The 26,585-nt window shown below is 34.4% G+C and overlaps 1 long non-coding RNA gene across 1 annotated transcript; it reads left to right on the forward strand.

Moving 5' to 3' along the window:
• The first annotated feature begins 466 nt into the window (after positions 1-466).
• On the forward strand, positions 467-26,275 carry LOC123659713. Its single transcript, XR_006744073.1, has 2 exons — positions 467-626; positions 26,129-26,275. It is a non-coding gene; the product is annotated as an uncharacterized LOC123659713 (long non-coding RNA).
• The last annotated feature ends 310 nt before the right edge of the window (positions 26,276-26,585 follow it).

A 26,585-nucleotide genomic window follows, 5' to 3' on the forward strand; every position in this document is an offset into this window, starting at 1 on the left:
GGCAGTCAGGCTCTTTTAATGATAAAAAGATCACCCTGCAGGAGTACGTCGACATCCGTGGTTTAGTCGTCGATACGTGCGGCCGCGCTACATATCGCATCACCGCCCGCCCGCAATTTCACGTAAAATTGGCAGCGCGCGGCGGGCGGGCGACGACGGCGCGGAGCGTCGCTCCCGAAATAGTGTTCGGGCGCGGTCGTGCTCCGTCGGAAGCGGCGCCCCAGTCGCCGTGTGGCAGCGTGCGCGCACCCGCGTCGCGTCCTAGCAGCCGTCTGCGTCAGCGCACGCGCGTCCTCCCGCCGGAGCGAAGATACAACCGTACTGCACGGCTCCACGGTGCGCGTATTTCGGTCGCGAGGAGGCCCCGGGCCGCGTCGGGCGCGCTGCCCGCGCGCTGGCCGCCGTGCTCTGGTGGTGGTGCGTGGCGCTGCTGCGGCTGGTCGCGCTCTGCGCGCCTCCCCCCGGCTCGATCGGTGTCGGCGCGCCGCCACCGCCCCCCCCAGACCCCGCCGCGGAAGATGCGCCCTCGGCGCCGGCATGCGCGGCCTGCGCTGGTGCGTCCACCAACGCTACCGAACCGCCACCACCGACGTTGTCACCCGCAGCCAATCCACCTTCGCACGCTGGTCAGTACCTATGTCTACTTACAATGCTATATGATATCGATATCATTATCTTATAATAAACTTAATCAATCTAACTGAAAAAAAACCACATTAAAGTATTTTCTTAAAACGGGAAAAATATTTTTAAATCTTAATACATTTACCATATTAAAAGTACTTATGTCAAATGAAGAGTTTTATTTTGGTTAATTGATATTTTGTATTTTTTTACTAATTACTCATTTTCATCAATTTGTACGTGATATTTTTAATATGTTCCGGATACTCTATCAATAATAATTGTATTATCATGTGTATAATTATTTTTGTGTAATGATTTTAACGATATGGTCTATTAAAAAATATCATTTGTATACAAAACGGACTTGTACCATTCTAAGTCCAGAACCAATCTAATATTTCATTCGTGTTTCATCTCTAAAAAGATTGTTTTTAAATATCGTTATATATTAGGCACTTATATCATGAAATAGGTATAACGTCTAAAATGATCGTTCAGTCAGACTAACTTTACAGTTAGCTCGCGCCCTACTGCAAAAAAAATCAATACGAACCTCAGTCACCGCCCACACGTTGGGTGAGGTTATCAAGACTGACTCTACACCTAATAAAACTATAATAAACATTACGTAGATAACGACCTGTTCGTAGACAAAACAATTTTAAGACACAACACTGAGTGATAAGGCAATTTATATAAAAGGTGCGACATAGTTTTCAGCAAGGGTGCGCGAAAGTGGGTTATCAGAGCGAAGGTTCTGTCGCACGCCACACAAACAACCACCCTCCCTGAAAAGTCTCGCTCCCTTTTCGCTCTCATAAAACTTGCTACACATCCCAGTGATAACAAGGCTCCCAACACAAGAGCTCAGAGCCTATATTGATATTAAGACTTACAATATTGCTGAGTTACGTTTCTCGGAATTCGACTCTTGTTTTATTATCGCGTAGACAGGTCACAGTGACAATTAAGCGGCTGCGATAACCATTCAACTGCTCTGATAAAGGGGAACAATGTAAATGTACAAATTAAAACCATATTCTCTCTATTTCGCTTTTGCGATCTACTAACTAATAACATTTTTGAGTAGGTAATATAGTCATTTGAGAAGGAAATATACCAACTAACTTTTACGAACGCCATATTTAACGACTAACTTTTCATTTCTTTATGATACAAAATCAAACGCTGGTGCGTTGACAGAAATGAAATTTATAAATAAACGAATCTTGAATTCTAGTAGTAAGTAGGTACGCATTTCTTATTAAAACTATACGTGTAAGAAGTTCATAGCGAGTGAAGTTCTATTCAATGACTAGTATTTGGATAAAAACAAAATTTTTATATCGTTTTCGTTTTTTTTTGGGGGCTTGGGCTATAAAATATCATGCTCCTACTCATAAGAATTGAGTCATTAAAGAGAACGCTGCTAAAACCGCGATGGATCGGTTACATAATAATTATGGCAAATAAAGATTTTGTCGTATGCAAAGACTTTTGATAAAGACGTTTTAACGCGTGTGTGTTTACAGTATATGTATGATTATATATACAGTCGTTGCAATCTTAACACGTTGAACGCCAGACCAAAAACCATGTTTAGTCCAGTGGGCCGCGACGGACACCATGTGACTGCCATTATATTGGGTCCAAGAGGCCGTGTCGGACACCATGTGTCCGCATGCCCTCGATCACTTCAGAAGCCTCTAGGGAGCCGACAGACAGTGTTTCGACTGTTTTTATTAAGGCAAGTGACCCGCGCGGCCTCACAGTGCAATAAGGCCACATAGCACAAAAAAAAAAATCGAAAACACTTTGAATTTATAGGCTTTTTAACAAATTGTTTCCAAAAATGTTATAGCTGGTGTCTGCCACTTGAGATCTTGGAAAATAATGGGTAAATAACTGTTTCCGTCAGTCGCCCATTATTTTTGAGGTTTTCGCTGACAATATTTGCAGAAAAACACCTTAACAATTTTTTGACGATTCTCGATTTATTGGTGTGGCCCCAGGCGAAAGTATGCTGTCGGACATACGGTGTCCGTCATGGCGTTCAACGTGTTAAGTAAAATGTAAACATTACTATGAAAGCGTTAAATTATTCCAATTACCAAATTTTACCTGTTTTATTCAAAATCTACAAAAAATATATAATAAAAATGACATAGTATATATATACATTTATATTTAAATAACTTTTTTCATCGACTTAGCAAAAAAGCTTATATTATGTCGTCGATATTATGAGAATAACGAAACAATCTTTTTGTCCGTGTATGTAACAAATGTCATTGTCTCTGATTTAGTGGTATGTGTGCCTAAACACCGTGTTGCGGGTTCGATTCCCGCTCGGGATGGATATTTGTATTTTTACAAAAATTAATACTTCTTTTCAATCTGAGAGTGTCGGTCCTTGTGGTCCAGTCTGGGTTTCTCCCCGACGTGCCTCGGAGAGCACGTTAGACTTTACGGTCCCAGTAGTTATAACAGATACCTGATATCGATTGTTACTCATAACCCACAGAGGAGCAGCATGGTGGATTAAGCTCGTCATACTCTACTTATATTACTTTAGAAAGAGGCCGATGCCCAGCAGTAGGATGTTACAGACTGAATGATCAATAAATCAATAAAATATAGAGACCATTTTATTTACATATTTACAGAACACCAATAAAGCACGGACCATATTGCAAATAGACAATAAAACAACAATTACACTACAAAGATTAAGTGCCGTGTTAATTATACATAATTGTGTGATATTTACATTTATTACATAACAAGTGCTAGAGTATTTTCGCGACATTATTATCAATTAAAAGAGTTTTTATGAGTTAAAATCTTAAGAAATACCAAATACTTAAAAAAAAAGATTATTATAAAATATTCTTTGACGATTAGCAGGAAAGTGGACATAGGGTGCCAATCAAACCACCAATTGCAAATTCATGCGACGTTTCGATCCTTTATTGGACCATCATCAGGCATCTATAAAATATAAAATCATTGAAGAAAGCTGTATACATAAACTAATCCACAACAACAACCAAACAAAAAGAAACCAAATCCTCAGTACCTTTACATACGGTAGTCAAAAGACATCTCCCCGTCAAAGTTCTTTAAGTAAGATTCTAAATTCCAATACATTATATATTATTTTTTTTAAGTTATATTCTAAACTGTAATCTCTAAATTTTGAAAATTTAAACTACAACATTTGAATTTAATAGGTAACAATATGCACACTTTTAAGTTATTAAGTTTTTGATTTTGTAAATTTGTAAAATTTTGTAAAATCAAAAACTTAATAACTTAAAAGTGTGCATATTGTTACCTATTAAATTCAAATGTTGTAGTTTAAATTTTCAAAATTTAGAGATTACAGTTTAGAATATAACTTAAAAAAAATAATATATAATGTATTGGAATTTAGAATCTTACTTAAAGAACTTTGACGGGGAGATGTCTTTTGACTACCGTATGTAAAGGTACTGAGGATTTGGTTTCTTTTTGTTTGGTTGTTGTTGTGGATTAGTTTATGTATACAGCTTTCTTCAATGATTTTATATTTTATAGATGCCTGATGATGGTCCAATAAAGGATCGAAACGTCGCATGAATTTGCAATTGGTGGTTTGATTGGCACCCTATGTCCACTTTCCTGCTAATCGTCAAAGAATATTTATAATAAATGGACACAACGATAAATAATTATTATAAAATATTTCTAGTACAATCCGAAGAACAAAATTCAAATATAACAACTCATTTGTTCAAAGCAATTATTTAAAATTTAAAAATATTTGTCGAGAAAGATACACGAATTGAGTAAAAACTAAATAAATACTACAGAACAGACTTACTTTTTAACCAACTTCCAAAAAGGAGGAGGTTCTCAATTCGACTGCTTTTTTTTTTAAGGTATGTTACTTCAGAACTTTTGACTGGGTGGAGCGATTTCGACAAATTTTCTTTTAATCGAAAGGTGGTGTGTGTCATTGGTCCCATTTAAATTTATTTGAGATCTAACAACTAGTTTTCGAGTTATATCTAATAATGCGTTTTTACTAGACGCTTTTTTCGTCGACCTACGTTGTATATACTACAGCATAACTTTTTACTGAGTTTACCGATTTTGATGATCTTTGTTTTAATCAAAATCTGATGCTTGCCTTGTAGTCCCATTTAAATTATATTGAGATCTGATGAATACTGTTTGACTATTCTATAATAACGCGTATTTACTTGACTATTTGTTCGTTACTTTTTATTCTATTACTTATCGATGTAATTCATGTCGGATTTTTTTTTCGTTTGTGAGCAGACACAATTATGTATATAAATAAACGCTTCACACTCAATAGCTCTCAGTAGGATTTTTACCTGTGTCAGGGGTCTGCAAATACACACTATAGACCACCACAAACGCCCAGACCACGACAAACATCGGTATGGCCATTACAAATATTTGTTATGTGTGGGGATCGAACCTGCAACCACTAGCGCAACAGCCGTTGCTGTGACTGCTTCTCCAACGCTACGTCTCCACACCAATGTATCATACAATATATTCAATTTTTTTTATTTTTGCATCACAGGATGAACAGAACTACAAAACAATAATGGAAGTAAAACTTCTTTACGTATGCTTGGTGAGTAAGCTGGTACGTGAAGAGAGCGTTACGAAAAGTGTGGTTGGACGAAGCGAATGGAAATTGAGCGGGAGATATAAGTTAATGAAGATAGAAAGTTTTACTTCAATCGAGTGGTCTAAAAAGCACACTCGTTTATTTAAATAAGTTTTAAGAATATATTTCAACTATATTTTATCAATAAACCTCATTTTTTTATAAGAGCTCTAAGCTTTAACTCAAACCTTTTTATACTTATTTCCTTTTTTTTTAATTCCTTTGCCCTAAGGTTGGCTGGAAGAGATCGCTCTTTAGCGATAAGGCCGCCCTTTGTACCGAATGAATATATTGTTAATATTTTTCTTTCTATGTATCATTTCTGTTTTTGGTGTACAATAAAGTGTATTATTATTATTATTATTATTACTTGCTTATTTAATAAGTCATAGTAAAGTAATTATGTAGGTATTATTAAGTAAAAACCTTACTACAAACTACAAACATTTATTATATTATATTACATATACATTTATATTATTATATTATTCATCTATTTAATCTTACAAGTGGTCGCCCAGTGGTTGACTTCGTTCAAATTAATTTAAATTATAAGTTTGAACATTATTAAGGTTCTGTTGTCACTATACTTCTATAATAATAAACAAAATAGTATATAGCTATACATGCACCCCAGACCCCCGTCTTAGATTAGTAGATATGTGACTGTTCCGCTAACTCAGCATAGTCACCGGACAGTTCGTAGAATTAAGTACAAAGATATGAATTAATTCTTGCGCTTGTTTTGAAGAGACATGAATATAATAATATACTTTGTTAAAGTTAGAAATATAACAGCCTCCAAATGGGCAACATATTTATCGTTTTATTTCTTAATTTTAAATATTAAAAGTTTTTAAAAACCCTTTTTCTAAAGGGAAAGTTTGACTGACGTAGCCGGCAGGACCTCTTCGATAAAGCTGTGCCGTCTTTTATATAATTTAGGGTCTCCAAATTCGCCTGCAATACGTGAGTGCGGCGCGAATACCTGTGAGGAGATCTAAGAACCAACAAAATTTGTCGAGCTCTACCAAGGACATCGAATATTGCTATCGAATCGGCTGGTTGGTAAATAAAATTCTTTACTGTCTTTACCATATTACCACTCCTGTATTTTTTATTGAAAGGATTTGTTTTTAACGTATTCTAAAATTAAATTGAGTTTTGATATTCGTGGGATTGAACATCTCTCATAAAAACGTGACTGGTGATTTAGTATATACCTCTATTAAATGCCAGATTAGTTATTAAGAATTTATATAGTATTTCATTTAATGTTTTTAAAGAGAGAGTATCTTCGAATCGATCAATTTTATTCATGTGTCGTACATAGAAGTTATAATTTTATATTGTTTTACTATTTTATCATACGTAACTTTATTGTATTCCTGTCTATTTTGTTGTGTACTTTACATTAGGATTTTAACTGTCATGCCATTAATAGTCATTAGAAACTTCAATGATTAGTTTAAATCTCGTACTCGTATATAGATTGATCTTTTAAAATGGAGCGGGGACCGAGCAATGTTCTTTTACCAGAGCACTAGTACTAGTTATCCATATTCAAATTGAAATATTAGGGCTTATCGCCTATTTCGGTGGTGATAAGAGGCATCTTAAGTTTTGTAGTAAATAAATATAATGAATTTAATAACTCCCGCGATTATATAATAACTATGAAAACTACCCTTACAACGACCTGCATCGATGAAATAAGTAAGCATCCTGTCTTCGTTACTTACGTCATAAACATCAATGAGCAATGAGCCTTGATCATCCCTCTATCTTAAATAGAAATTATCTTAAAAGAAAACAAGTGAAACATATATGGCTAGTTTTTAAGGCAAAGTGAATTAGTGAGTGAAAGTTTTAATGAAAAGGACTCTAACGTCAGTGTAGCTATAGTTTATACTACATTATTTGTAGTTTTACCTTGTATTATTTTATTCTTATTATGTGTGTTACGAAATAGAATTTTCACATATAAGCGAAATCATCGCAAAGTTGTTAAAAACAAACAATCCGATATTTTCGCTCTTGGGGAGGGATGAGTTATGCATGCACCCCAGACCTCCGTCTTAGATTATTAGTACGTGACTGTTTCGCTGACTTAGCATTTTCACCGGACAGTTCATAGAATTAAGTACGGAGACAAAAACATAGATATCAATTAATTCTTGGACTTGTTTTGAAGAGAGATGAATGTAATAATATACTTTATAGAGTCAGATATAACAGCCTCCAAAACGGGAACATATTTCTCGTTTTTAACCGACTTCAAAACAGGAGGAGGTTACTCAATTCGACCGTATATATATATATATATATATATATATATATATATATATATATATATTATGTATGTTCGGGGATAACTTCGTCGTTTATGAACCGATTTTGATAATTCTTTTTTTTGTTGGAAAGGATATATCCTAAGTGTGGTACCATGATAAGAAAACAAGAACCTGATGATGGGATCCCAGAGAAATCGAAGAACCCCTTGAAAATCTGCACAACTTTTTACTGGTTGTACCGATTTTGATGATTTTTAACTTAATCGAAAGCCAATGTTTATCATGTGCTCACATTTAAATTTTATCGAAATCTGATTACAACTTTTGGAGTAATCTTTGATAATGCGTATTTGCTTGACTATTTTTTCGTCTACCTACGTTGTATTGCTTGTCGATTTAATTGAAGTCAGTTTTTTTCGTTTGCCAGCAAACACAATTATTATTTTATATTTCTTAATATAAAATATAAATAGTTTTTAAAAACCCTTTTGTCTAAGGGGAAAGTTTGACTATATAATATTGTATTGAATCATCATATAGCTCTGCGAGAGGTTGCAAAATAGTTTAATGTATCACAAACAACTAGGGCTTATGAAGAAAATCGAAATTTGGGTTCCGCACGAATTAAAAGAAATTCCCTTAACATAACAAAATATGAACCAAGCATGAAGAACCAGCACAAACCATATCACAAGCTTATTTGTATCAGAAAAATATCTTATCAATATTCGGATAACAAAAGTTGTTGTGTATTTCGAGCTGCTTCCAAACAAACAATCAACTCGGACGTTTAAAGTCATCAAATTGTAAAATTAGAGGAAGAAAACAAAAATAAATGGTCATAATTAGCAAACGCAGATGAATCGTGTTCCACTACAATAACGCGAGGCATCACACACCTTTAGCAGCATGTACGAAACTATTGGAGCCAAACAGCCGCGACCGTGCACCATCGGAGTAACATTATTTCGATGTTTACAAAACTTGTTAAATGGTAAAAATTTCAGTAATAACGATAAACTCAAATTACAAATGGTTGAATTTTTTGCTGTTAAGTACCATACATTGTATGAGCGCGGAATCATCAAGCTACTAGAAAAGTGGCAAAAGGTTATATAACTGGCTGATTAAACTTTATTTGTTGTATAGAGAAAATCAATTTTTATTATACACTAAAAAACAAAATTACTTCCTCGCCAACCCAATATGTACATACGAGTATATACCACGTGTCTAGTATGAATTTTGATTTGTGGGATGACGACAAGTAGTGCTCTGCTGAGCGACATATGTTCATAAGACTTTGAACTTTGTTTTGAAATTTAAATCAGCAGTCATAAAAAACTTGACTTGGTATTATATGCCTTACATATGACATGTGTATGTGTTTTAATAAAAATCCTTACAATATTAAAATTTGAGCTTTTAATAATTCACTCTATCTTGTTGTATAAGTAGATATAACTATCAATACTATTTTGTAACCGTAAAAAGTCATGCTCTTGCTTTAATGTATTATAATTAAATAGCATAGTCATATAGAAGCAATGATTATAAAACCTACAGAACGTCCCATTTGAAGGAACACAGTTAGGAGTCAAATATTCTGTATATAGTAACAATAAATATATGGGCTCAGTAAAGCTTACATATAAAATCATAAATTAAGTTGATTTTTAATTGAAAAGTTACGAATATATCTACGATAATATTCTGCATCCCTCAGGATAGATGTTGGTGTAGCAACATAAATAGTTAAAATTTTTGGTTAGGTGTATACAAAAAAGTCTAACGAGTATTTATTTCACCTTCACATAAACTCAGCTATTTAAGTTTTGAATATAATTTTCATATTCATAAGCAAAAAATCTTCGAGTTCTAAAAATACATTCTTACAAATTGTTACATACATATTTAAATGTCGATGCATATCTTCTAGCTAGGCTATAGGTTGAATAATCACTTTAAATGCTAGTGAGACATTTTATTGGCATATTATGACAAATATCTGGATTACTAAGCTTTGACCGTCGTCCTATGATTTTTTTTTTTCTGTTTTATTAGTTACATTTAAAGAAAAATACTCATGTCTGTTGTAATAGCATATACGTCGATTTAAAACCTGATGTGGCAATACAACAAATCAAATTTTTAGCAGAAAGTTCAAGTAACGAAATATTAAAACCAAATTAATGGAAATGCCCATATATACATGTATGTATAACTAAAACACTTAAACACTATAGAGCCTTTTTTTAAAGTTGCTTGAATTAATTTTTTAATGCTTCTTATTAAACATATGAAAAAAAATTTGAATCCTCTGAAAGCGGATTTCTAAAATCAGGGATTAGGTATCTACATTTTAGAGCCTCGGCATTAAATTAAACGGGGTGGTGAAGAGGGGAGAGGTTTGTTATGGCGGCGGCAGGAAGCGGCCGGTGGCACGTGTAAGAGCGGCCTTGAGACGGCAGGTCGTCGTACGCGGCGCGCCGCTGCCGCCGGCAGACGCAGCCGCCGCCTACCGCGCGTCGCCCAAAGGACGACAGACCCGTGACCATAGCCTTTGTCCCGATCTCCCATTCGAGCTTATTGAGATAAACACATACATACTGATCGTACCTACTGCAATAACATATACGTCGGGCTCTATCCAAATTTTTTTCGCATGTGATTGTCGATACATCATCCTATTTTTAGTATGATCATACAGAATCATTTTATACATTTAAACAACGCCATATTTTTCATTATTTCGTACCGTCTACCTACATTCTAATATAATTTGATATAGTAGTATGTCTTCTTAATTTATATCGAATGTCTAACACATGTCTCATTAACAAAACATCGGGGTCATCGCAACAATGTGCTATTCAAATCGACGTCATGCAAAAGAAATTCTTCGCAAATTTAGACATAACAATTGAATTTTATTAAAGGTGTTTATTAACTCAGTTTGTATGAAAAATATTATTTTTCATCGAGTTAGGTCATATCATTGCAAATACATGTTATGTAATAATACAAATAATAAGATTAAATTAAATTAACACAAGAAAGAAGTATCGACCGTGTGTCTAGGTACGGTTATTATCGGGCTGATAAAGGATGAGGGAGGGCAGGCCTAGCAGGGAGGGGGCGGGGGAAATAGGTCGCGAGGCCATCGCCCGAGCTCGGCCTTACCGCCAGCCGACTGAACCGCTTCGCTACCCCTGCGCCAATTCTATATTATGCTAGAAAATCGTCACAAAATCTTATTGCTACATAATGTACTTAGACTTATATGTACCAAGTCATTTCTTTGTGTAAGAAAGAAAATTGTTACAATTGTCTGATAATAATATAAAGGTACATTGACATTAACGTTCTTTATCTTCTTTTATCACTCGTGTATTGTCAATGACTCAATGTTATTTGCTTCTTTTCACTTGTGATTTTTCTGCTTTAATTTTACCAATAATCATGCTTTGTTCAGTCAGAACATTGTATAGTCTGTGTTTGTTGTGTTTCTGTAAATTTATATGTATATAAGGCTAGCTTCTACCATAATCGTCACATAGGTACTACTCGTCACAAAACCTGATATAGTAGCTAAATAAATTGCATTTTGTACTGATTTTATATATTATTCAAAAAGGTATCTATACTAATGTAATAAAGCTGAAGAGTTTGTTTGTTTGTTTGTTTGAACGCGCTAATCTCAGAAACTACTGGTCCAATTTGAAAAATTCTTTTTGTGTTAGATAGCCCATTTATCAAGGAAGGTTATTTGCTATATATCATCACGCTAAGACTAAAAGGAGCGGAGCACCAATGAAGAATGTTTCAAAATGGGGGTTTCTTTTTTCCTTTTGAGAGCTTCCGCTGCGTGCGCTGTGAAAACAGTTAAAGTTTCGCAAAAATCATGTATGACAGAATTGATCCTCTTTAAAAGTTCTAAAAAAAAGTCCGCGACAGCATATATCTATCTTTTAAGGTTGACTCACTGTAACCTTTTTTTATGCTAACCAAGTTTGTTCTAAAGTAATGCATTATTTGCGAAGATGTTTTTATAAACATGATATTAATCCTTATCAATCATTAGAAGATATAGAGATATAGTGATGAAGGTTATAGGCAACTACTTTCCTCAAATTAACGCGGGTGAAACCGCGGTGCACAGCTAGTATATTATAATAGTAGAAGTCGATGTATTATATTATGGAATACTTTACATACCGCTGTTACGAAAATGTTTGATATAAAAAGTTTACCTTTTTTATCTGATATGTTAAACGTAATATTCTAGATATGTATTTCTGCAACCCAGGGTATCCAAAAGTAAATCAATAGGAAAGAGTATTTTAGTTGCATTTAGCTGATTTATAAATTATTTCACACGATATTTCATCATTTTAGGAATTTCTTAAATCTTGCTTTACCCTCAGGTTAGTTATAAGTGATGTCATATTTTATAAATATTATTTTCTTATTATTATTTTGTAAATATTACATTAAAGCAGCAATTATATATACAAACTTCTTTTGAATTAAGTTTTTTTTTTTAGACTTGATGAAACTGATTCACTTTATTGACATCATTTATGGATGGTCCTCAAATAATACGCACACAAAACTTCACTGTTCTTAAAATAAGCGTAATTCAAAGAAAAGCAGAATAAAAATTGAGAAATATAGACTTTATTTATTTTTTTATATATAAAAGATATGTCCATAGGCTTATAATGCCCGTGCTTTTGTTATTCCAATTTTTATTTTTGTTAATAGTCGTTACTTGGTACTTACACAACTGCAACTTATACATCGAGAAAGTATCCCTAATGCAGACGTGAGTCCGCCGACCAAAATTACGCTACCTAACTTAATTGTTATCTTCATTAAACATTTTGTGACCTCTTCGGATTGCCGGGATAGACATAATATGACAGATCTGATATTTAAGTATTGTCGAAAATACAATAAATTTAGGCTTGATTTAAGAAAAGGAAAAACTAAAATAAGTTGGAAATTAGGGCAAACTGGTTTCAAGAGCAAACTGACTTCTTCGTTCTCTAATGGTCTTTTAAAGTTACGACAGTATAAAGTCTTATTTACGCAGATCGTACATAAAACGTATTCTAAATTATTAAAAAAAAATCTGAGATATTAACGTTTGATAAAAAATGTAATCGGGATGGCAAACGAAAGGATTGTAAAATTCGAATAAAAACACAAAATTAAAACTTTTTTCAAAGGTCATTGACCAAGCTCAAAAATGGTATTGGTAAAAAAGTAAGTAAGTATTAGGTGTGTATTTAAGTGTTGTGTAATTTACGCAGATCGTACGTAAAAACGCATTCTAGGGTGTTTTGAAATTTTTGAGGCTCAGGTAAAAGTTCCATTATACATAGGTATGTTTATATATGATATATAGGTTTCCTTCGACGCGGGGTAAGACAGGTAGAAATTACACCGAAATTGTTTGCCACTGCGCTGGAGGATGTCTTTAAGACCTTGGATTGGGGAGAACGAGGCATCCACGTCAATGGCGGATACATGTCGCACCTTCGCTAACGATATCGTCATCTTGGATCGTTAGATGAGCTAGGCCTAATGCTGGACGGCCTATGCAACTAAGTCATGCCGAGACCGGTATCGATCGATGGTATCCCTTCTCGAAGCTGTTCAGGATTATATTTACCTAGACCATATAACCCAACTTGGCCGTGACAACTTCGAGAATGAGGTCGATAGGGGAATCTGGTTAGGCTGGGTGGCGTTTGGCAGGCTGAAGACAAAAGTCTTCGAGCAATGCGTCCTGCCTGTGTTAACATACGGAGCCGAGACGTAGACACTAACGAAGGGTCTGGACAACAAGCTCAAAGCCGCTCAACGTACAATGGAACGGGCTATGCTTGGGGTTTCTCTCAAAGACAGAATTAGAAATGAGACTGTCATACAGTCACAGATATATTGACATAGCCCACAGAATCAGCAAGTTGAAGTGGCAGTGGGCTGGCCACCTGTGTCGCGGGACCGATGGCTGTTGGAGCAGACGTGTCTTGGAGTTGAGACCGCGTCTTGGCAAATGCAGTATGGGATGTCCTCCAGTCCGCTGGACCGACGATCTACGTAAGATTGCCGGTGTAGGTTGAATGAGGATTGCGGAAAACCGGGATGTCTGGTGCGAACTTGGGGAGGCCTAGTTAAAAGCTGCGATAGGCTGAAGTGAAGATTGTGGCGACTTCGGCCGGCCGGGCTACACGACCCCACACGTCTGAGGATTGGCCTTGTTGTGAGCGAGGCCACCCCCCCCATTGTGCCGGGGCCTGGAGGCTTTGTCCGAGCTTACCGCCGAGGCGAAGTGGCAAATGCTAGCGCGTCCCCATCTCGCCCTACCCAGGCGGACGACTGCTCACAGGTGATGGTTTTTTAGTCAGTAAGAGTCTGAAATCCATGGTATCCATGAAGGATTTTCCCCACGTAAAAAAAAGAAAAAAGGCTGAAGTGAAGGTTATTTAAATATACTATTGTAACAACCTTTCCTCTATTGCTTTAAGTTGGTGGAAAAGTTTTTAAAGCGTACACCGGAATGAAAATTATAAAAAAAAATCTGAGATATTAAAGTTTGATAAAAAATGTTATCGGGATGGCAAACGAAAGGTTTGTAAAATTCGAATAAAAACATCAAATTAAAACTTTTTTCAAAGGTTATTGACCAAGTTCAAAAATGGAATTAGTAAAAAAGTAAGTAAGTATTAAGTGTTGAGATGGTATAATCCAGAAAATATTAACAGACCAAATTATAAAGATGATAGAGTTTGTAAAAAAAATGAGATATGAATAACTTCGAATCTAAAGCTTAGATGGACGACTACGACGACAGGTCGTTACTTGAGGTACACCAATAGTATAAATTGTCCACTCAAATCGATTCTAGTCTACTGCTAAAGGCTATCAAAGTGAGTCTCGCGATTTTCGTTAATATTTTTGGCAATTGTTTATAGTTTCGAATACAACATTTCACGCAAATTTAAAAATTTATTGTATAATATTTTATCATTGTTAATAACAAGTAAACTGTAGATTTTATGGTCTTAGAGTGATTCGGCTAAAAAATATTTTGTGGTTTGTGTAGAAAGAAAGATGTGATATTACGTGACAACATGTTTTTAAGTAAAATGTAAAATTTATTTTGAAGTACATATATTTTAATGTAACAAGTAGAGCAGAAACCTTGATGTGAAAGTTCAATTTGCACCAATTTTTTCCAACCTTGGAACCAACTACAAGGATCTGCATACAATATAACAATGATAATAAAAGGCATAGATTTAGAATAGTGTAGTAAAATTCTTTAAATTTCATAGTACATGGGTATAATTTCATTTTAGTTTTTATTTTGTTGCTACAATTGATTTCATTCTATGACTACTTTTTTTATACAAACTGATCCATTTTAGTAACTAACACATAAATGTAAAGTATATCTCGATTGACTAGCCCGCTTGTAGTGACCCTGCTCCAGGACTGCTTTCTGCTGCTGCATTATTTGTATGTAAATAATAAATTGCTAAAATTAAGAAAAGACGACCGTGAGTAAATGTTAAAAATGTTTATTTATTCATTTATATGATAAGGTACGATCTTCAATCCTAAATTGTCCCAGATAGGCATATGAATGGCCAATAGCCTTCCCTTTCCTTCTTCCGCGTACATTTTCAGGGAATAAGGGTTTTTAATCCTAAATTTATAAAACATTATTTTAGTTAATTGCTTTAAAAATGTAAATGAGGATGATACTTTGTATAAACTTATTCATGTCCTCTTAAAAAATATCAAATAATTAATAATAAACACATTACGTGATCAAATTAAAATTGAAATATCTTAATATATATAAATCTCGTGTCACAATGTTTGTCCTCAATGGACTCCTAAACCACTTAACCGATTATAATAAAATTCGCACACCACATGCAGTTCGATCCAACTTAAAAGATAGGCTATATTTTATTTTGATATATTATGTTATTATTATATTTCAGAAAAAAATAAGGTGATACGAAGTTCGCCAGGTCAGCTAGTAATATTATAATTTCTTCTTACAAAGTAATAGTTCGTTGATTCAAATTAAGAACTTAACTTTGAAAATCAGTAATCACTCTACTGCCTTCTACAGCCTTCTACAGCAAGTCTTTTAGCATTGAGGCTGCATGGTTATGGAATACTTTACCATTACACATTAGACGTGCAACATCACTGGAATATTTTAAAAAGATGATTAAGAAACACTACTTAAGACTCTGAAATTACTGTCGTCCACTTATTTGTTAGTCACTGCTGTTTATATATATTTATATAATCTTGTTCTACGACCGTTGCTTAATAGTATTTTAGTTATATGTAATTATGTATATATGTTAACTGAGGTAGGGCACATCAGGAATTTCCTGCTCAAAATATGGAGCAGCCCGACTGGGGTAGTACCTCGACCTTACAGAAGATCACAGCAAAATAATACTGTTTTCAAGCAGTATTGTGTTCCTGTTGGTGAGTAAGGTGACCAGAGCTCCTGGGGGGATTGGGGATTGGGTCGGCAACGTGCTTGCGATGCTTCTGGTGTTGCAGGCGTCTATAAGCTACGGTAATCGCTTACCATCAGGTGAGCCGTACGCTTGTTTGCCGACCTAGTGACATAAAAAAAAAAAATATATGTGTGTATGTAGACGCCGCGTTGGCGTAACGGTTACAGCCATGGATTGTATCTGTTGCGCTGGTGGTTGCGGGTTCGATCCCCGCACATGACAAACATTAATTGTATTGGCCATACAGGTGTTTGCCGTGGTCTGGGTGTTTGTACAGTCCTTGTGGGTCTCCCCACCGTGCCTCGGAGAGCACATTAAGCCGTCGGTCCCGGTTGTTATCATGTACACCTGATAGCGATCGTTACTCATAGTAGGGAATATAATTATATCCGCCAACCCGCATTGGAGCAGCGTGGTGGATTAAGCTCTGATCCTTCTCCTACATGAGGAAAGAGGCCTATGCCCGGTAGTGGGATATTACAGGCTGAAGCGTGTGTATGTATGTATGTATGTATGTATGTATGTATGTATGTATGTATGTATGTATGTATGTATGTATGTATGTATGTATGTATGTATGTATGTATGTATCTATGTATGTATCTATGTATGTATCTATGTATGTATGTATGTATGTATGTATGTATGTATGTATGTATGTATGTGGGTGTGGGTGTGTATATGTTTGTATGTATTTATATTCGTAGTGTATTTACATCTTATTATGTAATACGTTATGTAATAATTTTTGTATAGTTAATATAGTTTATAATATGTCTATGTTTGTATGCATGTATGTATGTATATTTGGTTTTCTTCCTGTTTTCTTCCATTTTAATTCTGTACACCTTTTCCACTTTTTTCACATTATCTCCTCCAAGCAAGAGATCGCTATTTAGCGATAAGACCGCCTGTTGTACATTTCTTTTTGTGAATTGTGTAATAAATGGTAAACTTCTTTTTAACCGACTTCCAAAAAAGGAGGTTCTCAATTCGACTGTATTTTTTTATTTTTTTTTATGTATGTTACATCAGAACTTTTGACCGGGTAGACCGATTTCGACAAATTTTGTTTTAATCAAAAGGTGGTGTGTGCCAATTGGTCCCATTTAAATTTATTTGAGATCTAACAACTACTTTTCGAGTTATATCTAATAATGCGTTTTTACTTGACGCTTTTTTCGTCGACCTACGTTGCATTATACCGCATAACTTTTTACTGGATGTACCGATTTTGATAATTCTTTTTTTGTTGAAAAGGGGATATCCCTAGTTTGGTACCATGATAAGGAAACCAGGATCTGATGATGGAATCCCAGAGAAATCGAGGGAAACTCTCGAAAATTCGCAATAACTTTTTACTGGGTGTACCGATTTTGATAATTTTTAATTTAATCAAAAGCTGATGTTTATCATGTGGTCACATATAAATTTTATCGAGATCTGATAACTACTTTTTGAGTAATCTTTGATAACGCGTAGTTACTTGACTATTTTTTCGTCGATCTACGTTGTATTACTCTTCGATGTAATTGAAGTCGGTTTTTTTTTTTTTCGTTTGCGAGCAAACACAATTATTGTGTGTACAATAAAGAGTAAATAAAATTTAATTAAATTAATTAAAAATTTTGACGTATCGAATAATGAGAAAAAAAAGTTTTTCAACTATGCAATTCATTGGTACTAAAAGTGATTTTAGTAGAAGAGATGATCGAATATCAAGGTGTAGTGGTAACGTTTGTGGACAGTGGGACATTCGCGAATGGCTTGCACCGCTGCGTCGCCGCACGCGACCAAAATAACCCGCGAAACACGACGAAAACAATTGAGACCGCGCTTGCGCCCTCACGCGCGCGCAAAAATGACAAGGAAATATGCACGGATAGTGCTAGTTCACCGTCCGGAGCACAGTGAAAGTAGCACAGCACGCACAGGTTTCAAGAGGTGGTCCACTTTGAAGAACAACTTACTCTGTTATGACCACAACAATGCTATGAACTCATTATATTAATACGAAACTTTTTGTGCAAATTTTAAAGTGTGAAAGGGTAATGAAGCTATGTGAACGAGGCTATGTATAAGGCTTCATTAATATTTGTTTACAACTTCTTATTTATACACTCGAGCGGCGTCGTGAGAGCTATTAATGTATCTTACAAGCTGTTGAACGCAAGGTATTTTAGTACGAGCAATACCAATAAGTTCGCAGTCTTTAACGGTTTTGCCTTAATTAAACTAGATTACTAGATGAAGAGTGCATGTAATAATAACATTAAGTGTATCTATTATCAAAAAATTAAATTTTCTAGTTTAAATAATTTACTTATGTTTTAAATTATTAACTTATTTCATAAAAAATATCAAGATTAACTTACTACTTACCTAATGTTGTATAGAATTATTTGATCCTATTTTTAATACTAATTACCTACACTGTATTAACCTTTTCATTCATGAATAAATATTTTAGTTAGAAAATCTATATATTAATACGTGAAGCAAAAACTTTGTACCCTTTTTTACTAAAATTGCATGGACGGAGGAGTATGAAATTTCGCACATTTATAGGTTTTATAGAGAAGGAGTGCAGAATGCTATTATTTTTTTTTTTAATTATGCATGAAAATATATAAAATCAATTAAAAAAACAACACTACCATGTATTTGACACACACACGCGTATTATTCTCTTTTGTTGATTGTCTAGCCACATTGAAATTTTAAAAAAAGGTCTTTATTTACATATATTTTTTTTATTTTTCTTATATTAATTTTTTTTATTATAGTCGAATTTCGAATGTTAAAACTTCACTACGGTTTTAGACTGACTTATACGAGTATCTACTCTTCGCCTTACAACAATGTTTTTTAACATACCGAATTAAATTTATAATAACTTATAAAATAGAGTTGAAGCGTTTAAATCATAAGACGAGGCCACAGCAGATTTTACGATAGCAGATTGTTAATTTTTTTTTAAATTTTAACCAACACTCAGTTATTTAGCTATAAGCATTTTCAAACAAACAAGACACAACAAACGACAGACAAAGAAACAGACGGCACCACATTTATTATTATTATTTTTTATAATTATAAGACTGAAATTTATATGGAAAACAAATTTAAAGAAAATGTGTATTTGAAATCTACATTTCCATCAAGCATCAATCAATTCCAGTAAGTATTGTAAACTAATTGTTTATGTGTTCGTGTATCTTCATAGACAAGTCCCATAAATAATTCGTAAATATATATATATATATATATATATATATATATATATATATATATATATATATACCTATATATATATTATATTATATAAAAGCGAAAGGTCACTCATCACGAAATCTCCGGAACTATAACAGCTACAAACTTGAAATTTTGCAGGTAGGTTTCTTATAGGGCGTAAACATTTGCTAAGAGCTAAGCTTATTTTACGAAACTTGACCCCTAAAGGGATAAAACGGGGGTCGGAAGTTTGTATGAAAGTCTTACGTTTTTGAAGTAAGAGACTTGAAATTTAAGATATATGGTCTATAGATGGTGAGGAGGTGTCCAAATAATGCATCGTAATCTATATATATAAAAGAGAAAGGTCACTAACTCACTCATCACGAGAACTCAAAAACCGCTGGATGGTCTATCCATCCAGGTTGGACAAAGATGAAATTTCGCAGAGAGGTAGATTATAGTTAGTAAATGTCCACTAAGAACACAGAAAGAAGATTTTACGTTATTCCACCGCTAAGGGGGTTTAATTGGGGTTAATAGTTTGTATGAAACATATACAGCCTGAAAATAAAACTAAAAATGTGGTGTATAGAGAGGTTTTATAAAAATAACTATTAAATTATACTAAATTGTACCTGACTGAAATAAAAAAATAATTTTCGTTAAGCATCTTAATAGTAATGCATATCTTCATAACCACGCGGACGTAGTCGCGGGCAACAGTTAGTGTATTATAAAACAAAGTCCCCAAAAGCGTATGTGATCGATTCCCTCAAAATCTACTGAACGGATTTTCATGTGGTTTCACCAATGGAGAGAGGACTTGAAGAGGAAGGTTTACGGAACGGCTAAGCCGATTTTGATGAGAGTTTCACTGGAAGTTTGCCGGGAAAACTTTGTGACAAACTGATTTCAACGCGGGCGACGCCGCGAGCACAGCTAATATATTATATAAGTATATTCGTTCAAGAAATGTCTGGCATGTGCGCCTCATGGGATCTAAGTAAAGCATGTTTTTTTAAATAGACCACTAACTAACTATAACTGAGAATTGAATGCCGAACTTTCAAATGAAAATGCACGAATATTGTACTGATTACATTGTGTTGATACTACAAATTACAAATAAGACGATTTATCAATTAGAAGCCTACTTAGACCTACTTCTCTGCAGCAGATTACTTAGAGATGTTATCCTTCACCTGTGTGCGCATTATATAATGAAGATTCTAAACAATTTTATTTTTAAACTAAAACTTCTAAAACTTATCGGTACACATACTATTGAGTTTTAAGATCTGACGTGACCGTTGGCTTATAGCTTTACTTAAGTCATACAACAGTAATGTACAATTCGTTTAATTTAAATCACATTTCAATCACACACGGAGAATAAAGGCCTATGCCCAGCAGTGGGATGTTACAGGCTGAATCGTATAGTAAAATTAACCACGTGAATTATTAAGTTTATTGAGTTTAAGTCATCAAATCGAAATAATTTAATTTTAATTCACATACTTTCTTTAGATCATTAAAGAAAGATTACGTCAATATATTTTGGCTAAGAATCTATTATCTATGTCTGGAAGAGATGGCTAATTAGCCATACGTCCGCCCATTTTACTTCACTGTCTGTAACTATCTTTATGCTTTGTTTGTAATATATTTGTGGTGTACAATAAAGTACAAATAAATAAATAAAATCTATTATGCCGTGCTGTGTGGCTACAGCGTGTTGTGTGGCTACAGCACCAAAGAAGAATATAGCCACCCCCTCTCTTCCCGTGGGTGTCGTAAAAGGCGACTAAGGGATAACAAGGTTCCGCTACCACCTTGGAACTTAAGAAGCCGACCGATGGCGGGATAACCATCTAACTGCTGGCTTTGAAAAAACAGGCCGAAGACGGGCAGCAGCGTCTTAGGTGCGAAAAAGCCAGTCCTACGGTCACAAACCCGCCTGCCCAGCGTGGTGATTATGGGCAACACACATGAGTTCACGCATTTTTGGCGCGAACTTGTGGAGGCCTATGTCCAGCAGTGGACTGCAATAGGCTGGAATGATGATGATGATGAAATTAAAATGATATACTGGTAGAAAATTATCATTTCAATTATTTTCACGAAAGTATTATTTCGAAGTTTGTGGCCTTATCGTAAGTATATAAATGTAAACAAAAAGCAAGTATTTTTTGTCTCAGTCAGTTAGTTCAGTCTATTGCAGTCACACTGGATATAGGCCTCCCCAAGTTCGCGCCTGACATCCCGGTTGTCCGCAATCCTCATCCAACCCACACAGACAATCTTACGTAGATCGTTAGTAATTATTATAATTAGTATTTATCTTATACTATTTATTTTGGGAAGGCAAGCAGTATATACTATTTTTAAGCATGTATTAATTAATGCCTTTACCATAAATCTTGAAGCTCTTTTGATTTTCTAATTCTCTCAGACCTTTTTTTTGAAGCTAGAAATAGCTTAGCTATATAGCTATATTTATTTATTTATTTAGCTTATAGCTATATAACTAAGCTATTTCAATGTCACATAATCTCGTTGAAAAGGCCAATTCAGAGTCGAAAGAAAAAAGTCAAACTGTCATCCAGAAAATTTTTGTTTTTAATCATTTTTAAACTTTATGTTTGAAAGCCATTGACCCTGAAGAAGAAGAAGAAAAAGAAGAATAAACTTTTTGTCGCTAAGTAACGATAAAATGTCAAAAAAATCATAGTTTTTTTTTTGCAAATATTTTAAACAACATATTTATGTTTTTCGTATTAATTTATTATTACAGGACAATGTTATTGTGTCCTAAGGGCATATCGTTGCTTAAAATAGAAATGAATTTGTTACAGACTTTAGATTAAAACGCTATTTTACGGACTAAGAACGTTGGAATTTAAAGTAAAACATATAACTGTATACCTTTATTTTTAATTAAATTGTTGTAAATTAAACGTATTTTTATTATTGTTGTATTATAAACTGTTGTATTCAATAGAAAATTTACATAGAACAATAAACATTAAATATGTATATTTTGTTTTCGTTAAATATAATTTTATAAAACAAAAATTTCTTCGAGTAATCTATGTCATGTGACAAAAAAATCACATTTGTAACAGCATAAAATGTGTAATGAAAATCATCCATTTGTACTCTATTACACAGTGCCGCAGCTTTAATATGTTTGATGATATCATACGTGTTTTAATCTTTACGCAGTTGCGAGTATTTTACTAATATATTGGATATACGTAAATCAATAAACTATCATTCAATAAGTAGTAAGTACCGGAGCATTGATCGTAAACAATTGCATGCGGTGCAGCTGCGGCAGGCGAGCTGACGCGCACGGCTGCATGTTACTTATTTATAGAAGGCGAGTAACAGCGTACATCAGCACTACTCGACGTTGACAAACAACCCTAAGTATAACACAAACTTCCACCATTCTTGGTGCGTGCTTGAGACACGCCCATCACTGAACTCACTAGTTACACTGTTTTAAGAGAACACATTATGATTAATCAAAATAAAATTTTCATTACAGTGTTAGTGTGTTGTGTTGTGTCTCATGTGTTATTGAAAGACTATTTATTTATCTGTGTGTAAAACGTAAACGTCACCTTACAAAACTGATGTAATATTAAATTTTCTTAAACGAGCTTGAATGAAATAATTGTGTTTACTCGCAAACGAAAAAGAACATCTTCAATTACATCGACAAGTAATACAAAACAAGTAGCTGAAAAAATAGTCAAATACTCTTAAATACGCGTTATCAAAGATTACTAAGCTTATGAATAAGCAGTGAACAAATCTCAATCAAATTTAAACTGGATTACAAGCTTAGCTTTTGAATAAAACAAAAATCATCGAAATCAGTCCACCCAGTCAAAAGTTCTGAGGTGACATACATAAAAAAAAATAAAAAAATACAATCCAATCGAGATCTTCCCACTTTTTTGGAGTCAGTTAATAAAGAAACAAAGATTAAGTTAAGTTAATAAAGAAGAAAGAAGAAGAAGGAAAGATTCTTCGCTAATGTTATTATTCATTCTATTATTCGAACGTACGAGAAAGTTATAAATTTTGTTGTTATAATGTTATCCAATCTTCTTTTGTTTATTGTGTTTTTTTTTTTATTTCTTAAGATGCAGTGGAGACAATTTACCTGTTATACAATTAATTAGAATACATGACGCAAGTGAGGCGCTTAGCCGGCTGCCACTGCCTACGCTCACCTTCCTAATTACACTCCGTCTAGACAGACATCGCAGCATCTCGCCTGACATCTCCTCCCCCTCTGACCACCCCATATCATTTGATAAACGGATTGCCACGTGCATGTACGTACGTAATAATAAATAAATTGATTACCATTATGACATTCCGTCTTAACAGCAACCAATAACCTCAGGCACTACAACTCCAATTTGAAAGATAGATTTATTGAGAATAATTAGGCTAAAAATACCACACTACGAATCATAAAACGTCTAACTGGCTGAGTATTAACTGTACCTGCCAACCAATCAGATAAGTATCGAAATTCAAAACTAACGTAATCCGCAATTGTCGTCTCGTGCAAACCAATGCTTCTTGCAACACTTAATCCGACCAAAACATCAGATTTCACTTGATGAATATTAAAAAGTATTATTTATTCACTCTTAATTATCAAACTAAAAGTGACATACAAAAGTTAATTACTCTAGAAGAGTCTAGATGACATCAGATAATAGGTAGGTGTGTAAGACAGCCATGGGCTACCTAATAGATGAAATTAACTACATATCTTAAGTTCAAACTTCTAATACTAATAACCAAATGTATGGAAAGGAAGTGTTTAATGTGACCAGTGCCAGTGCCTGTAAATGACTTAACTTTTCTTGTCGGTAAATTGTTTTAATTTTATATACATTAATACTTATTTTAGAATAAATAACAACTTTAACTACATATCATTTTTACCATTACGGATACACACAGTGACGGATGAAGTTGAACAAACTCTGGTCTACCATTAATTATTAAATTAAAACATCAGTATCGTCATTATTATTTTTTAATTTAACTAACAATTATATATACTATATTTTAAAATGTTAGACCCCCCCCCCCCCCTTGTCACACAATTTCACACTTCGTCGACCCCTTACCCCCCTCAACATGTGACGCAATTTATGGATGGCCGCTTATAGACGCCTGCAACAAACCAGAAACATTACAAACGCGTTGCCGACCTTACCCTCGATCCTAACTAGAAGCTCTAGCCACCTTACTCACCATAGGAACACAACACTGCTTGACTGCAACAGTGTTATTTAACTGTGATCTTCTGTATGGTTGAAGTACTCGCCCAGTCCAAGCAATAGCTTCAGATTTTGAGCAGGATATTTTCTCATCACTCATCACTCAAGTCTATCGCAGTCCACTGCTGGACATAGGTCCCCACAAGTTCGTGTCAAAAATGGCGAAAACTCATGTGTGTTGCCCATAGTCACCACGCTGGGCAGGCGGGTTGGTGTCCGCAGGGCTGACTTTGTCGCACCGAAGACGCTGCTGCCCGTCTTCGGGCGGGGGGATATTTTCTACTATGCCCTACCTCAATATTTCCCATTAGTACGTTTTAAGATTTAGTAACTTAATGAATATTCAATGGTTGATAAACTTTGTTTTTTTTATTATTTATTAGACCTATAATACACAAATAATAACTACAAACATCATAATTATGAAAAGGCAAAAACAATATTTAAAATACAAAAATAAATATACAAATGTAGTATAACTAATGCAATTAATATTCAGTCTGTATCATACATCGCATTGCTTATTAGGCCTCTTTCTCCACGTAGGAGAAGAATTGGAGCTTAATCCACCACGCTGCTCCACTGCAGGTTGTCGGATAAGTAGATAACCACATAACCTTAATTTTTAAAAAAATCCTTGTTTAATGTCTGTTACTTTTGTAGTTTGTTTTTTTTCATCCTTAAAATATTAATTTGTTGGCAAACTAAAAAAAAAAACATTTATTAAGTGCTAAATTCAAAACATTTTGAGAATGGCATAGGGGCCACTAACTGTGGAAAAGAATATTGATTCCAATCTATTAATTTTTAACCATATCTCTCGGTTATATTAAATAAGTAATCATTTAAAATACTAGAGATATTAATAAATTATTTAAGTAAATTAGCAATTTATTACCAAAATGACTTGAATCAAAAAAGTTTTAAAATACCAAGGTCATCTTCATGTACCTACATACATATTTCATAATATCAGGGATCGTATGACTTTATTATTTATTTATTTGATATCTTATCTCACACAAAAGAAGTACATAAAAAATAAAGCACAAATGTAATGAACAGAATGCAAAGGCGAAAATCTTATCATTGTAAATCCCTGTTTACGCGGAAACGTTATTTTACTGTATAATCAGTAGGTTTTTTTATAATCTCTACCTACCTCTCTATTCCAAAGACATTGACGTATGAACAAAGTATCTACAACTGTGTGTAAGGTATAACTGTTAGCGCTATTTGATGAATGATAATTTCCGACAGCTAAAAATTTTTGACGCCTTTTCGAATCGAATTAGATGGGATGGAATGAATGTAGTTTAATAATTGAGATGAAAAAGGTTCTACTGACCTATTCCTACCTCCTACTGTCAAAGTCTAATCGTAACTTATTTGGAGGCAAACTTCATACACAACTGGTAAATCAAGACCTTAGAATACTATGAATCGGTTTCCCTATTCAAATCTTGAGTAAAAAATCCTTCGATGGATCTGAAGCGTGTCTCTAAATTACTAGCTCTATCAATAAACGAATGATCGTACGAAGTCATTGATTTTATTTATTTGATTGTAAATTTATTGTCATTCAAATATTTTTTTATACAACTAGATCGACAAACAAGCGCAAGGCTCACCTGATGGTAAGCGACTACCGTAGTTTATGGACGCCGCAAGAAGCGTCGCAAGCGCGTTGCCGACCTTATCACAATCTCCCCAGGAGCTCTGTTCACATTACTCACTACAGGAATTATTAGATGTGATATTATTTAGCTATGATCATCTATAACTTCCACAGTTGGGTTGCTCCAGATTTTAAGCAGGATATTTTCTAGTTTACCCAACCTCAGTTAATTAA

Source organism: Melitaea cinxia, chromosome 14, assembly GCF_905220565.1.
Source record: "Melitaea cinxia chromosome 14, ilMelCinx1.1, whole genome shotgun sequence".
In the NCBI taxonomy this organism is placed as follows: Eukaryota; Metazoa; Arthropoda; class Insecta; order Lepidoptera; family Nymphalidae; genus Melitaea; species Melitaea cinxia.